General features: G+C 36.3%; 1 pseudogene across 1 annotated transcript in view; it reads right to left on the bottom strand.

The window, feature by feature from the left end:
- LOC311297544 (NACHT, LRR and PYD domains-containing protein 3-like) overlaps positions 1–14,828 on the bottom strand; it is a 30,365-nt pseudogene extending 15,537 nt beyond the window's left edge. Inside the window, exons 1-8 of the transcript XR_014630304.1 lie at positions 14,664–14,828; positions 14,292–14,387; positions 13,992–14,105; positions 12,721–12,834; positions 12,316–12,429; positions 8,406–10,221; positions 2,576–2,746; positions 1,413–1,583 (exon numbers count right to left, since the gene is read on the bottom strand). The product of XR_014630304.1 is annotated as an NACHT, LRR and PYD domains-containing protein 3-like (transcript). The remainder of the gene's footprint in view (positions 1–1,412; positions 1,584–2,575; positions 2,747–8,405; positions 10,222–12,315; positions 12,430–12,720; positions 12,835–13,991; positions 14,106–14,291; positions 14,388–14,663) is intronic.
- Positions 14,829–15,187: the final 359 nt, after the last annotated feature.

The following is a 15,187-nucleotide window of genomic DNA, read 5'->3' as shown; positions in this document are numbered from 1 at the left end:
ACAGTAAGAATGAATCCAGCATGTTCTTCATTTCTCAGTTCTGACTGTGTTGAGCTTGAGGAGTCTGTTTAAAGTAAAGAGACTGAAATGTTGATTGTGTGCAGGGCCGTCGCTAGTGGGGTGAAAGGTGCTCATGGGGGCCCCGCAAAATCCAGCAGTTATACTATATAGGCCCCTGTTGTATGAATAATTCTAATATTTATATTAGTTGTATGCCTGAGATTTAAATGAAAACCACAAAAACATGCAATTTGGTTAAATATTTTTTTCCAAATATTCTCTTACCTCCCTATAAATGGTTTAGTCTGATCTAAAGTATTTATTAATTATTCAGTCAGTGACAAGCATCAGATGGACCCAATAAAATTGTAAGTCCCACCCCAGCTCGTGAACAGAACCAATCACAGTTGAGTGCCTGAAGTTAACGAAGAACTTGGTGCAAGAGCAGGAGACTGACTGACAAAATGTCGCAGAAAAGAAACCATAAATTAGGGTACCAGAAACGCCATGAACAGAATGAGAGGGAGGCCAGGAGAGTTGTTGTATCCCAGTCGATCAAGACGTTCTTAAAGACAGGTTGTATTGTTATTTCGCTGTGTATAAGAAAACTACCGTCCACAGCCTGCCGGGTAGGCTATTGTCACTCTTCATTATCGATACGCACCATAGTCGACCGAATGATTACGTGTTCAAAATCCCTGTCTTTTTACACTATTGTAAATAGAGTTAAAAAATTGACACGAGTCACGACGCATTGCATTATGCACCTAACCTGCTGGCTGATGATGTATTTATTACATCAATAAAACACGAATACACACTACACTTGAATGAATAAATTTTAGTTTTATTTAATAATATTTCTTTATTAAAAAATAAGACAATAAATGACTTTATTTTTTAAGTTTGTCTGCATTTTTGTCAATTTATAAATGTTTACTTTTTGATTTATGAATTATAACAGACTTTCCCTGATGGGGAAAAAAAAACATTATTTTGCTGTTACTTTTTTAAAATTGATTTTATTATTATTTAACAATTTCTTTTTATTAGTTGTAATTTTTATATAAATTCAACTTTTAAAATAAAGGTTTTACAACAACATCACCTTCTTCTGTTATATGTGGGCCTCCATGCTCATCTATTGTACAGTATATTGGTGGAGGGTGGTGGGGGCCCACATCAATATTTTTTCAGGGGGCCCCGAATTCTCTAGCTACGGCCCTGATTGTGTGTGAAAGTGTGTATTTCAGTGTGACTCTCACTCCTGTAGTTTCATGTTACTGAGGATCAGCTCATGTGTTCAATCATTTACAGCTCAATCAGCTGAACTCACAGCAGCAGAAAGAGGCTGAACTCTTAAAATATACTTTACATTGTGATTCATGTGTGAGAGTCAAATATGATCTTACCTCAGTTTCTCCAGTTTACAGTGAGGATTCTGTAGGACATCACATAGCAGTTTCACTGATTCTCCTATTTTATTCCCAGACAGACTCAGTGCTCTCAGGTGTTCAGGGTTTGATCTCAGAGCTGAAGTCAGAGCAGCAAAACCTTCATCTGTGACGCCACAATCATACAACCTGTAGAGAACAATGACACACTCTTCACTCTCAGTTCAGATCAGATCAGTTTAGCAGTGAATCCATTAAGAGAAAGTTCAAACTTAAAGAACAAATTAATGTTTGATGGATCATTAGATTGAGATCTATGTCACAAAACATGAACATAAAACATCTTAATTATCATTCAATCAGGAAAAATTATCTCTTATTTGCACTACATTAAAAGTCAGTCTTATGCAAAATCTGCATTAATAAATTACACTATTCACTACATAGATTAGTTTTACTATGTTACTTAGATCTGTACTATGTAATATGTATGGAGTATCAATTAGTGTATGTGTTTGTGTGTGTGTATTTTTCTATCCCGTTGGGGACTTAAACCAATATGCACACAGACTCATGGGGACTTGTGTCACTGTTGGGACCTTAACTGAGGTACACAAGCTTATAAATCATACAGAATTAGTTTTTTTGAAAATGTAGAAAGTTTTGTGTGATGGGTAGGTTCAGGGGTAGTGTTAGTGTAAGGGGAGAGAATACAGTTTGGACAGTATAAAACCTATTACGTCTATGAAGATTCCCCACAAAGATAACGAACCAGACTGAGTGTGTGTGTGTGTGTGTGTGTGTGTGTGTGTGTGTGTGTGTGTGTGTGTGTGTGTGTGTGTCTGATTTTACAAAATTAAAAACAACACTTTAGAAAGTGTCAATGCAGATAGATGAACATAATTAACAGTAATAATGAATCCAGCATGTTCCTCATTTCTCAGTTCTGACTGTGTTGAGCTCGAGTCTGTTTAAAGTCAAGAGACTGAAATGTTGATTGTGTGTGAAAGTGTGTATTTCAGTGTGACTCTCAGTCCTGCAGTATCATGTTACTGAGGATCAGCTCATGTGTTCAATCATTTACAGCTCAATCAGCTGAACTCACAGCAGCAGAAAGAGGCTGAACACTTCAAATATACTTTACATTCTGATTCATGTGTGAGAGTCAAATATGATCTTACCACAGTTTCTCCAGTTTACAGTGAGGATTCTGTAGTACATCAGACAGCAGATTCACTGATTTTCCTATTTCATTCCCAGTCAGATCCAGTTCTCTCAGGTGTTCAGGGTTTGATCTCAGAGCTGAAGTCAGAGCAGCAAAACCTTCATCTGTGACGCCACAATAACACAACCTGTAGAGAACAATGACACACTCTTCACTCTCACAGGGCTCTCAAGTGTCATGCATTGAGCATGACAGTCACTCATTTCGGTCACGCACTCCCGCCACACATTGTATTTCTCGCGTGGAAAAACTATTTATAATATATTTAATATGCCGCCGCGCCGCTCTCATTATGGAACCGGCAGGAATCAAGCGCGTCTAGCTCCCCTCACTGTAAAAAATTTCTAACCCTCCCAAATCAAAAATTTCAAGTGACCGATAACATCTACATTTTTCAATTGGCCCAAGTGAAATTCTGTAAATTTCAATTGGCCCAAGTGAAAATCTATAAATTTAATTTTATAATTTACAGAATTTCACTTGGGCCAATTGAAAAATGTAGATGCTATCGGTCACTTGAAATTTTTGATTTGGGAGGGTTAGAAATTTTTTACAGTGCTGCAATTCTTGCGTGTTTGTCACTCTTGCCTGTCTTCAAAACTTTCTTGTTATTCCAAAAACTGCTTTTATTGAAACCAAGGCCAGCAAATGACAGGATCTAAAAAGGGGAGACTTGTGACATCACAGGGCAGCTTTGGCCCCGCCCACTGGAGCGTTAGAGAATAGTGACATGAGAGACAGGATCAATACCATTACCTTCCAAACGATCTTAATGCTAGGATAGTGGGGTTTTTTTTTTCCAACAATGTGAATGTCTCAGCAGTGCATTATTTGTTTGTAGCCTATTCGGTGTATTTCACTGTGGATTATTTGGTAAATTTCTGTGCTTATCCGCCTGGTGTCTGACGATGACCCGCGATACTCTCTAGCTGCCTTCATACCTGCAAACTGGGTCAGTACCTCTGCGCCGCCATTAAACACACTACTACACACGCACACACTCGCATTCCTTTCACATTCGCACATTCTGTGTGCTTAGTGTTTTTTCGTAATTGTTGCTGCCCATTAAAATTATTGTTTGATGCTGTTGATTTACAATGAAATGAATGAAATGTTTATCATATGTTTAATTTTTTCTCTTTTCTTTTTTATGGACAATTTGTGAATGAATGTGGACACGAATCTGCAAACGTGGATTAGCCTGAGACGTTTTCTGCACGGATTTCAAAGACTGAGTTGATCTACTACTGCTAGTAGTTTTTTTATTTCCATTTCATTTCTCTTTTTTCTCTTTTTTGAAAATCAAATAGCATAATTTAAACACTATCAAATAGCTTTACAAAGAATTTCAATTCCAATTTTATTTAACAATGTCAAATTCTTAACCAGGGTCCATGGTCAAATGTTTTTATTTACAAAATGTTTTTGCAACAGTGAGAAATGTAGCCAATCACAGACGTGTTTGCTGGTCTCTTGAACGCAATGGCCAATCAGAGGTGTTTCATTTAGTCAGAATCCACTCACTGTTTAAAACGCTGGAGTTTTTGTTCAGTGCTGATTTCTGCATGTTCGCAAATCCTCTCATTCACAAAAATGCTTGTAAGATTTTCTTTATGCAGTGTAGACATCTTTATTTTTTATAATGGAACTTTGTGAGATTGTGAACTGAGATGAGTGACAGCTTTATTGTAACGTGAGCGCTCTTTCTAGGCTATACATAATCCATTGAATGAAAGTTTAGTTTTTCTGATGCTGAGTAGCCTAGAAATCTAGACACACCCTAGCGGCAGCAAAATTTATTTTGCAGCCAGTGTAGTCTAGCAACTCTCTGTTGACTTACAAGCTGGAAAAAACAAACTCTAGTCAGGCCAATCAAATCGTGTATTGAGTCAGTGGGCAGGCTTTACATAATGACGACAGAGTTGTGAGTGTGACGGTTCCGTGTGAATTCCCTGCTACTTGAAAACAAAGAAGAGCTGCTGCTGCTGGCGAACAGCGGTCTTTCGAATCGGCTTTGGCCGCGACTCTGGAGGACTTGGAGTTAAGCTTTTCTTTGAGAAAAGAACAAAGAACGGCACTTAAGTCATTCTTAAAACAGGAAGATGTGTTTGTAGTTTTGCCGGCCAGATACGGCAAAAGTTTAATCTATCATCAACTAGCTCTGCTGTTGGGAAAACGCTCTGGTTGGTTGTAGCATTGTCCTGTTGCATGCAGAGCGAATTTGAAAGACAGCCATTTATCCCGCCCCTCGGATTGAGCCCTGACAATGGTGAGTTGCCAGACCTAACATCTTGATGTAGGTCTGGCTTTCCAGGCTTGCTGCTGAGAGGACCGATGGCCAATTACATGCTGCAAAATGGCATGTCAAAATAGATGCTATTCTTGTTATGGTGTTGCTACACATTACATCTGCACTAATTTCTGCATCACACAAATTTCAGATACTCAGTGATTTGATTCTTAATTGTCAATCTTTAGCAAAAGTTTTAGTAAACTTTAAGCTAAACATCAAGTATATGTTTAATTGTCTATCTGATAGTAAAATTTAAATGTATGACTCTGCTATGTTAACCATACATCAAATGTTTTTTAGGAGATTTGAGCTACTTGACTAATGAGCTGTTTCTGGGTCAATGACGTGACGCCTAAATTTTCTGTCCGATTGCATTTTTTCAGGCAAAAATGGGTTTAAATGCCTAAAAAGATACTGTAGTACCTCTCCCATGTATGTACTCACTTTAACTTTTCAAAAACCTTTAAGGCCCGTTCACACCAAGCACGATAACTATAAAGATAACGATAAAGATAACTACATATGCGTCCACACCAACGACCGATAACGGTCTTTTTATTCTAAGCACGCGCGCGCCCGCCCCATTTTAAATGCGCGAGACCTTTAAATTAGAATGGATTCTGATTGCCTGTCAGTGTTTTATCGTTTGACAGCTGGAAAAAAATCGTTCTGAAAGTGATCCCAACGATATCGTTCCTCATATCTTTATCGTTATAGTTGTGGTGTGAACTCTGTTATTCTTTAATATGGAGAACGATTTTTAGAATTATATCTTTATCGTTATCTTTATAGTTATCGTGCTTGGTGTGAACGGGCCTTTACTTATTTTTTTATTTTTTTTTGTTATTTAAAGTGTCAAAACATCATGTGGTACGACCGTCCGGCCATAACTTCTGTTTTGAAAACATCTTTGAAATTACTCTGAATTTATTCAAATTTATATTGTGCACTATTTGGCATGATTTCCAAAATGTTTTGTAATCCTTTAAAAAAATTCAAAGCATTTGCATTTATATTTCCATCATAATATACAAACAAACTTTGTCCGATGATGTCCATTTTATGAAATATCATGTGGTGCGACCATCAAGGAACTACCATTTTGGGACTTATATGTTGAAAACTATTCAAACACAGAAAGTTACATCATAAACCAATTTACCAAGGACCCATGGAAGCAGCAAGCAGGTTTGTAATTCTCTCATATATAAAAAAAAAAAAAAAACCTTTGTAATGGTTGGTATGTAGTTGCCAAATTTGGATGTCATGTGGTATGACCTCAAAACAAATTTAATATTAAAGTTATTTCTACAAATATATATTTTTATTATAAATTTCAGTGACCTTTTTTGGCAAGCTAGCTTGTTTTGTTTAGGTGGCCAATTCTGTGCCTGTAAATTATGACTGAATTTAAAAATATCATGTGGTGCGACCAAATATCATGTGGTGCGACCACTGCAGACTGTTTTCAATGATAGACATATGTCCTAGATTGGCAGTTTTATGCTTTTATATTCAATTGACAGTTTATATAAAAAAAGTACTTTACTTTAGTATCATTTTGGAATAGATTTTTATGCAATTTGGGATTTTTTTAATATATTTCAGACAGTTTATGTTTACTCTTTGTACAATGAGAAAAATGCAAAAAAAATTAAAAAATTAGAGCATGTAATTTCAGTTTAGTAATACTGCATTTATTTGTAGTGTATTTATTATTGCCTATTTATTTATTTAAAACTATTTTAATCTATTTTACCAGATGCCACTGCCAAGCGAAAAATTTCTGACCCTGCAGCAAGAGCAGAGTACCTTGATAGGAGAAGAGTGAAATATTATTACAGTTTAAAATATCTGTTTTCTATGTGAATATATAATAAACTGTAATTTATTCCTGTGATCAAAGCTGAATTTTCAGCATCATTACTCCAGTCTTCAGTGTCACATGATCCTTCAGAAATCATTCTAATATGTAACCCTAGACCACAAAACCACTCAATGGGTCAATGTCATATGGGTCAATTTTTTAAAATTGAGATTTATACATCATATGAAAGCTGAATAAATAAGCTTTCTATTGATGTATGATTTGTTAAGATAGAACAATATTTGGCCGATACAACTGAAAATCTGGAATCTGAGGGTGCTACAAAATCGAAACATTGAGAAAATCGCCTTTAAAGTTGTCCATTTATGTTTGCAATATTGCTGTTTATAAATTTATGGTAGGACAATTACAAAATATAAAACATCTTTATTTAATATCCTAATGATTTTTGGAATAAAAGAAAAATCAATAATTTTGACCCATACAATGTATTGTTGGCTATTGCCACAAATACCCTGTGCGACTTGTGACTGGTTTTGTGATCCAGAGTCACTAATGATTTGCTGCTCAAGAAACATTTCTGATTATTATCAATATTTTTGTGGAAACTGTGATACATTTTATATGTCAGGATTATTTGATGAATAGAAAGTTCAAAAGAACAGCATTTATTTGAAATAGAATCTTTCGTAACATTATAGCCTGCGCCTGAATGTGACACTGAATGTGTCCTTGATTAATAAAAGTATTAATTACTTTAAAAAAACGATTGACCCCAAATGTTAACTGTATACAATACTTTTATGAAATAATTTATATCTATAACATTATTATTTGTTAGAAAGAAATTCTAAGTCAAGTTAAATTAAATGCACTTGTGTTTGTGATGTGATTTTGTGATGTTTATGTTCAGGAAAATTCTGTGCAATTTGTATAAAATCTGGTTTAAATCTATTTTTTTTGTATAAAATGTATTGTTCATTGATCTCTTTAAACAGATTTTTAACTATATAAGGTCTTCGTGTCATTTGGAGCGACCACTTATCATGTGGTGCGACCGATAAAAGCAATCACTGTATTAAATTTAAAATAAAATATCTTATTTCTGTGGCTGAAATATGAATCACTGATTCAGTATGTTTTAGTAAATTATATTTTTTAAAACATTTCTATCAGTTTTATGTGATTTACAAGAAAAATAAGTCTGTTAACTAGATTTAAGAAGGCAACTCGGAAATTATAGAACAAAAAATTAGATCATTATTTACAAAAACTCAAAAGAAATGCAAATACTTGGTTTCTAAACACTTTAATTACCAAGAACTTGTAAAAAATGTTTAAGCATGTTAAGGAAATTAATTAATTTTAAGATAAATCATGGTCGCACCACATGACATTTTTTAAGGCTACGGACAATTCATCTAGATGAAAAAACACTAAAATCATTTTAATTAAATTTTTTTAATGAATTTAGGTGTACACAACATCCTTAATATTTGAACAATTGCAACAGGTTTTTTTTTTTTTTTTTTTTTTTTTTAATTGGCCTGTTGAAAATCCTTATATGTCATTGACCCTTCTGCAGTTGTTTGGAGGTTGTTCTCACTTTTGTTTTGCTAATATTTTAACAATGAACTGATTGTTCTGAGTGATACATGTACTTACTGAACTGATCTGGATTCTTTAATCACAGGAAGCAGCTTCTGAAGAACATTTAGTTGTTCAGTTTTATTGACTCTTCCAACAAAATTATTAATATCAAACTCATCCAGCTTCTCCTCTGATGTCAACAACACAAAGACTACAGCTGACCACTGAGAAGAAGAGAGTTTGGCTTCCTTTATTCTTCCAGATTTCAGATACTGTTGTATTTCCTCCACTAGTGAATGATCACCCAGTTCATTCAGACAGTGGAACAGATTGATGGATTTCTCTGGAGAGTCAATGGACCTGATCTTCTCCTTGATGTACTCAACTGTTTCCTCATTGCTGTCAGATCTGCTTCTTGTCTGTTTCATTAGTCTTTGTAGAAGAACCTGATGAGACTCCACTGACAGACCCAGAAGGAACCGCAGGAAAAGGTCCAGATGTCCATTTTTACTCTGTAGAGCCTCATTCACAGCTCTCTGATGCAGCTCAGATAATGAAACATGTTCTGATGAATTGAGTTGAAACCAGTCCTTGACTTTACACCACAAACTCTGTTTAGTGATTGAGTCAAACACATTTCTGTTGTTGTTTGTACAGGAGAGATGCACATATAGAGCCGCTAGATGTTCCTGAACACTCAGATGAACAAAGCAGAAGACTTTCGCCAGAATCAAGCCAGACTCCTCTCTGAAGATCTGAGTGCACAATCCTGAGTACACTAATGCTTCTGTCACATCAATGCCACACTCTCTCAGGTCTTCCTCATAGAAGATCACATTGCCTTTCGCAAGCTGCTGAAAAGCCAGTTTCCCCATTTTGAGGATCATGTCTCCATCTGTCACGTTCTTCTCATAATCCTTCTCTTGTTTGATGTTGGTCTGAATGATCAGGAAGTGTGTGTACATTTGAGTGAGAGTCTTGGGAATCTCTCCACTCTCTGCTTCGCTCAACATCTTCTCCAGAACTGTGGCTGAGATCCAGCAGAACACTGGGATGTGGCACATGATGTAGAGGCTCCTTGATGACTTCAGGTGTGTGATGATTGTATTGGCCAGACTCTGATCACTGATTCTCTTCCTGAAGTATTCCTCCTTCTGTGGATCATTGAAGCCTCGTACCTCTGTCACTCGATGGACACACTCAGAGGGGACGAGATCGGCTGCTGCTGGTCTGGAGGTGATCCAGACGAGAGCAGAGGGGAGCAGATTCCCCACAATGAGGTTTGTCAGCAGCACGTCCACTGAGGCTGATTCACTTACATCACACAACCTCACATCGCTCTGAAAATCCAGAGACAGACGACACTCGTCCAGACCATCAAAGATGAACAACACTTTATATTTGTCATTGAATATTTCTATTTCTTTAGTTTCAGAGAAAAAGACATGAAGAACATCTATAAGACTAAGTGTTTTGTCCTTCATCAAATTGATCTCTCTGAAAGGAAGAGGAAATATGAGCTGGATGTCCTGATTCTCTTTCTCTTCAGCCCAGTCCAGGATGAACTTCTGCACAGAGACTGTTTTTCCAATGCCAGCGACTCCCTTTGTCAGCACAGTTGACAGTTCTGATGGGTTTGTCTTGTCCAGGTAAAAGTCTAAAGATGTCATTGCATTTGATCGGTGTGTCCTCTGTTGATGCTCTCCTGGATTGTCTCTCAATCTGTCTCACCTCATGTTCATTACTGATCTCTCCACTCTCACTCTCTGTGATGTAGAGCTCTGTGTAGATCTCATTCAGGAGTGTTGGGTTTCCCTGCTTTGCTGTTCCCTCATCCAGACACTTAAACTTCTTCATCAGATTTGATCTAAACCTGTTGAGGACTTCATGGCTGTAAAATTAAAATACCACAGTATTAATAAGCACAATGTCTTTTTTTTTTTTTATCATATATTGAAATGTAATAGTTGTTATTCGATCTACGTCATCAATGTTTGCGGCGGCCATGTTGTTGACATAGAAACCACGGCAACTGTCAGTCTGTCAATTGACAAGCGAGGCAGCGTCGGTATTATCGCTGTATTTTTAATTTTTTTTAAACAGCGCGATGGTGTGTTGTGTAATACACGGCTGTTCTAACAACAGCAATAAGAACCCCGGAGTTAGTTTTTATGCGATACCGACTGTCAGAAAACGTGAAGGGAGGGAGACAGAGTTGAGCCAGCGCAGGAGAGACTTGTGGCTAGCTACGAAGTAGGCTTAAACTTTCAGCCAACTCCCCACAGCAAAGTCTGTTCCCATCATTTTATCACATGTAGGTTAAAGTTACAGTTTTTAGATAACTTAATGTTACCTCTCAGCAAAGTCTGTCCCCATAATTTTATCACATATGGTTAGCTGTAAGCAGTGGCTGAAACTGCTCTTTCAAATAGAGGAAGCTGCCATAAATTGAGACAATTATTAAATTAGTATTAAAGGAGAACTCCGGTCAATTTTAACATTGAGCTCATTTTTTTGTACATTTGGAGTGCTGTCAGTACAGAGAACAACGACAAAAATCGGTGTTGCCTACACCGTGTTATCCTCGTTTTAAAATTTGCACCCTGTTGACTTCAATGGGGCAAGTTTTAAACCTGCTTTTAGCCTCTTAACATCCTTGATGTGTCATTACAAGTGCACAGGTCATGTGAGTGATTCCTTCTGAGTGAATGCGGGTGAATCTGACTGCAGTAGATGTGAAAGAAATATATAAAAAATGATGTTTATTCAGCCAGCGCACATACTTGTATTTACATCCTGTTTTCGGTCGAAGTCCACAGTAGTCGATTGTCGAGTTCACGCGCGTGATCATAGGTACTAAACCTATGCGCGTGAACTAGACAAGTTAGTCAGATCCCCAAAACACAGTTTTCTACCTACACTGAGAGTTTTCAGGCATGATCAGACATCAGTATCATGCAGTAATTTGCAGTTAGTAGTTAGCTTACCTATGAACATATATAAATGGGGATGTAAAAAAAAAAAAAATGGCATCACAATAAGTGTATTGTGATTGTCAAAACATTTTAATAACTAAACTGAATTTTATTAGGTTTAGTGACATGTTACAATGTTTACATGGTACAATTTCTGGTAAGCTACGCTTTTTTATTATTTCGAATTCAATTCAATTCAATTATTGTGATTTGATTTAATATTGAGTAATTTGGATAAATATTAGGTAGGCTACACAAGATAGGCATGAAACAACTCACCTAATGCTGTAAACATACAGAGAGATATATAATGCGTTTTTTTAATTATAATAACATAAGTAACTTTATTTAATGATATAAGTAAAAAATATAAAAAATATGTAATATAGTAGGCTACACATATTTAGCAAAATACTCTCTATAGCTTTTTTTTCTAGCCAATAACGTGCTAGGCTATATATATATTATCTATATATTATGGTCATGGCTTTCCTGAGGTAAATGTTATGTGACAATTGTTCTCCAGCTGTTTTTTAACCCCTTTGTTTGATTGACTGGTCGATATTATGTATGAGGAATATACATTTCGGTAAGTTGTACTGTATCTTTCAACATTGTTCATTCGTGTTTATTTACTAGCTAGAGATGATCGGTTCACGTGCCCCTAGGGATCTGTCGCGTCACATTTACAAGCGCCAAAACGGTATTTATTGTTTGAATTTCGTAATAAAAGTGACAGAATCTGAGAGCTGAGATTTTTTTATATCATAAGTAACCTGTTCTGTCTAGTCTGTCGGTCTCCGTGTCCTCTCTGCTTCGCGATTTTTCTGTGCGTGAGAAAATGGATGTGTGGCGTGAGAGCGCGTGAAAAGTGTCAACTGCGGTGAATGCGTGAGAGTTGGCAGCTCTGCCTCAACTCAAATCTGCGTGCGGCTAGGGGCAGGATAGATGTCATGTCAACAATATGGCCGCGGTTAGCAACTTCCGGTGTTTGCGAATAAGGCCTATACCTGAGGTCAGTCTGTGTATCTCCACTCTTAAAATGTATTGGCTGAATCACAGACACGTCACTCCTCATAGACACACAGCTGGGCTCTGGTTCTGATCTCTTGTGATGAAATGAACTATAACAGAGTTTAAAGTTTAACATATTTGCCATTTCAACATATCAATTTATCAATAAAACATCAACTCCAAAGAGCTCTTCATGATTATTTAATTTACACTGTTATTACAAAAATTGTACATTGAAATGAATGCTTTCACAGATGTGTCTCTGGTGAGAAACACTATATGCATTCAAATATTACATTAAAACATTTTTCTTGTTTATATCTTGTACAATATATTACTGATAATATTCTGATTATATAAAATGCCATATTATAATCTTATTTTTTATATAAATGTTATACCCAAGATCAGTCTGTGTGTCTCCACTCTTAAAATATAGTGGCTGACCCATAGATGCGTCACTCCTCATAGACACACAGCTGGGCTCTGGTTCTGATCTCTTCTGATGAAATGAACTATAACAGAAAAAGATTAAAGTTAATAAATTGATTTACTGTATTTAAAAAATACATACTCATTTATCCTTAAAAGGATACTCCACTTTTTTCGGAAATATGCTCATTTTACATCTCCCCCAGAGTTAAACAGTTGAGTTTTACCGTTTTAGAATCCATTCAGCCGAACTCCGGGTCTGACGGTACCACTTTTAGCATAGCTTAGCACAGATCATTGATTCTGATGAGTCCAGTAGCATTTCTTTCAAAATGACCAAAGAGTTTCAATATTTTTCCTATTTAAAACTTGACTCTTCTGTAGTTAAACCGTGTACTAAGATCGACGGAAAATGAAAAGTTGCGATTTTCTAAGCCTATATGACTAGGAACTACTCTCATTCCGGCGTAATAATCAAGGAACTGTGCGGCTGTACCATGAGTGCAGCAGGCGTAATGATATGACGCAGCGCCTGAAAATAGGTCTAATAGGTTAGACAAACTTAGTCCCGGTCACGTTGGAAGAAGTTACCGAGCTGGGGACTATTTTCAGGCGCTGCGTCATATCATTACGCCTGCTGCACTCATGGTACAGCCACATAGTTCCTTGATTATTACGCCGGAATGAGAGTAGTTCCTAGCCATATAGGCTTAGAAAATCGCAACTTTTCATTTTCCGTCGATCTTAGTACACGGTTTAACTACAGAAGAGTCAAGTTTTAAATAGGAAAAATATTGAAACTCTTTGGTCATTTTGAAAGAAATGCTACTGGACTCATCAGAATCAATGATCTGTGCTAAGCTATGCTAAAAGTGGTACCGTCAGACCCGGAGTTCGGCTGAATGGATTCTAAAACGGTAAAACTCAACTGTTTAACTCTGGGGGAGTTGTAAAATGAGCTTATTTCCGAAAAAAGTGGAGTATCCCTTTAAAGAATTTATTTTCACAATGTAAAAAAAAAAAAAAAAAACTGTAAAATGAACTAAGTGCTCTCATATGTCTCTCATGTGTGAGTAACACTGAATAGTTTAAAATATTAGCTACAAAAAACAAACAAACAAAAAAAACCTGTAAACAATGTCCAAAACGAATTTCTCATATCTTGAAGAAAATATCACAGATATTATTCTGATAATATAAAATACCATGCTGTAGTCATATTTTTACAGAAACAGTATACCCAAGATCAGTCTGTGTATCTTCACTCTTAAAATATAGTGGCAGACCCATTGACGCTTCACTCCTCATAGACACACAGCTGGGCTCTGGTTCTGATCTCTTCTGATGAACTGAACTATAACAGAAAAAAATAAAAATATTAATGGTGATAATAATTTTAATATAAGTTCTTAAAAGGTGTTTTGAAATAAATAAATAAACAGTCTGGTTTAATTGTTTTCGATAAAATTTAGATTTTTAACTAAATAAAAACAACTTCTAGTCTATAATTTAAAGATTATTTAATCTAGAGTTTAAGTACCTGCATCCTGGATTAAACTCTTCATCTCTGGATGTTTGTGTGTCATCCATGATGAATCTGAACAGTTGAAAAAGAATCTAATCTCCAACAATGACTCTGGATGGAAATGACAAACAAACACAATAATTCACAATAATTCAGCTGAACGGAATCTGAGATTCAGAGAAACAGGATCATTAGACGCGGGCGCTCACTCTATAATGCTAGCCGTAGACTTGTCTACAAATGCTAAAATAAACCACAGACAACACGAAACCATGTTTTTCTCTCTCAACACAGGCTATAAAAAAAACGAATATGTCCTTTAGGGGAACTAATATATGCCTAAATGCAGAAGTCACATGTAAAGCGTCTCGAGACCTGAACACTCACTGTTTAATCACATTCAGATTTTAAAAAAAATCCACCGCCGGTTCAAGGAAATCCGTGCCTTCGTTATTATGAAGGTCTCCATTAAACACTTTGATACTCAGTCTAGAATCTATTCTGACTGTTTAAATGGCGAAACATCAATTCGGATCATTAACTTTCACTTTTCATTTGTTACGCGCAAAACAATGATGGCGTCACGTTACGCGCACGCGCAGAGTAGGCTACTGCACGGGTCCTGTATGGTACACCCGCACCCGCACCGGCAGTAAAGTAGGCTACTAAACTAAAGAAATATAGCAGAATATAGAATAGAATATATAAAGAATATAGGCTAGCAGCACTAATTTAATTCCGTACCCGACCAGCTTGACATAAAGTCAGACCGCGACCCGAACCGCACCCACATTAAATCTACATCAGGTAGACAAAAACATATTTAAATTTGTTCCCTTGTAACACAAGCAATCAAATCAGCATTAGCCATTCTGGGTTGATGCATTTAACAAAAATAGACACGCAGCCCA

Source organism: Rutilus rutilus, assembly GCF_951802725.1.
Source record: "Rutilus rutilus genome assembly, chromosome: 9".
Classification (NCBI taxonomy): domain Eukaryota; kingdom Metazoa; phylum Chordata; class Actinopteri; order Cypriniformes; family Leuciscidae; genus Rutilus; species Rutilus rutilus.
Note: the sequence above shows the minus strand (reverse complement) of the source record. Positions and strands in the feature narration are given on the sequence as shown.